General features: G+C 39.4%; 1 non-coding gene across 1 annotated transcript; it reads left to right on the forward strand.

The window, feature by feature from the left end:
* The first annotated feature begins 258 nt into the window (after window positions 1–258).
* On the forward strand, window positions 259–365 carry LOC141615614 (small nucleolar RNA R71). Its single transcript, XR_012530026.1, has one exon. It is a non-coding gene; the product is annotated as a small nucleolar RNA R71 (small nucleolar RNA).
* The last annotated feature ends 1385 nt before the right edge of the window (window positions 366–1750 follow it).

Consider the following 1750-nt stretch of genomic DNA (forward strand, 5'->3'; position numbering starts at 1 on the left):
AACTTCAAATTGATTGTGTCAATGTGAGCACTAAGTTGAGCACCCAATTGAGTAACGGAGTCCACTTCATGCCTTCCTCCTCTAGTAGCCTGGCGAGGTCTACTATATTGTGAGTTATGGACCGCCATTTCCTCAATCTTGTTCCATGTTTGATTGTCATCAACTTCGGTGAACATACCATTTGATCCCATATTGAGAATGTTCCTTGAATCTTCATATAAACCGTTCCAAAATTGTTGTACCAAGAACCACTCGCTAAGTCCATGGTGAGGACATGAGCGACAAATTCCCTAAAACCGCTCCCAAGCTTCATACAAAGATTCTTCATCCCTTTGCTTAAAACCCGTAATTTGAGCTCTTAACATGTTAGTCTTTTCCGGTGGGTAGAATTTTTTGTAGAAAGCTAGAGCCAACTTCTTCCAAGAATCAATTCCGAGAGTGGCCTTATCAAGGCCCTTCAACCATTATTTCCCGGTGCCAATTAGAGAAAAAGGAAATAAGACCCATCGAATTTGGTCTTGAGTTACACCGGTTTGAGAAATCGCCTCACAATAGTCACAAAAGGTTTCCATATGAGAATGACGGTCTTCACTAGGCATCCCCCCAAATTGGCTCCTTTCGACTAATTGGATAAAGACGGATTTGGCAATGAAATTTCCGGTCAAATGTTGTGGTGTGGGAGTACCATTGGGTACGTTCTCCTCGGTGGGTATGGAATGTGATGAAAATTTAGGCATTGTGGGTTGATTTTGTGGTTGATTTTGTGTTGGGTTCTCCTCACCTTCTCTTGCAAAAGGGTTGATGAACTCAATAGTTGGTTGAATATCCACTACCTCACTAATACCTCTCAAATTCCTCCTAGAAAATCTCCTATTGTTTGTCAAGGTTCTTTCAATTTCACGGTCAAAAGGTAACAAATCACCTTGTGACCTTCTAGACATGCAAAATATCAAACAACTCGAAAACAATTAGAACAAACCTTGAGGAGTTTTACTTCCCCAAGGCAAAGAAAGACACAACTAATAACAATATATGAAAATCTAAATCAAGTTAACACCGTCCCCGACAACGGCGCCATTTTTGATCGGTCCGTAAACGTGTTCACAATTTAATAGATGTTGTCGTTGGGTCACGTCCGAATCAAAACACAATTTATAGCTTCACAAACAACTCTACAATTAGTAAAGAGGCAAGTAAAGGTCGGATCCCAAGGGACGGGAATTGAGATGATATTTCTATTGAAACTAGTGGTGTCTTAGGGGTGTCACAATTTGGGTTGATGTAGAAGGTCACTAAACTAAATAGCAATGAAAGTAAATAAGCAAGATGAATTAAAAAGGTTGTAAACAATTGATAAAAAGCACTAGGGTATCATGGGGTCATAGGGGAATCATGGGAATTGATCATACAAACATGTTCTCAAATTATAAGCAAGCAATTATTGTTGTGATGGATTGAGTTGGGTTATATCTTACAATCCTAGGAAAGTTTGGGTCCCGGAGCCGAATCGATTAGATTGTACAACACCTACAAGTCGACTTAGTCTTCCCTACTCAACAACATGCATGGTCTAATGAGACTCGAGTTGGTTTATGTCTTACAAGTCTCATTGAAAAGATAGGTGATGGGTAAAAAATGCAAGGATTCATAGGCTCACATTTCATCAAACATAACATGTGCATGAGTTGAGATCAAAACAAGCAAGCAAATAAACCATGAAAGCATATTAATTTAAGCATGAATCATTCCG

The sequence above is a fragment of the Silene latifolia genome, chromosome 11 (genome assembly GCF_048544455.1).
Source record: "Silene latifolia isolate original U9 population chromosome 11, ASM4854445v1, whole genome shotgun sequence".
NCBI lineage: Eukaryota > Viridiplantae > Streptophyta > Magnoliopsida > Caryophyllales > Caryophyllaceae > Silene > Silene latifolia.